Source organism: Triticum dicoccoides, chromosome 4A (genome assembly GCF_002162155.2).
Source record: "Triticum dicoccoides isolate Atlit2015 ecotype Zavitan chromosome 4A, WEW_v2.0, whole genome shotgun sequence".
NCBI classification, from domain to species: domain Eukaryota; kingdom Viridiplantae; phylum Streptophyta; class Magnoliopsida; order Poales; family Poaceae; genus Triticum; species Triticum dicoccoides.
In genome coordinates, this window is record NC_041386.1 from 583,181,694 (window position 1) to 583,181,893 (window position 200).

Here is a 200-nt window from a genome sequence, read left to right on the forward strand (position 1 = left end):
TTTGTTTTTTGCTTTATTTTTTTTATTCTTTTTGCTTTTAGTTTTAGAAAAATTATAAACTTTCTGTTAGTGCCATTAGTTTTCAAATTTGAAAACATTTTTTTAGTTTTTTTGTTTTCTTTGTTGCTTTATTTATTTTATTTTGTTTCTATTTACAAAAAATACTTATTGTTGCTATTTTTTGTTTTCCAGATTTTTTT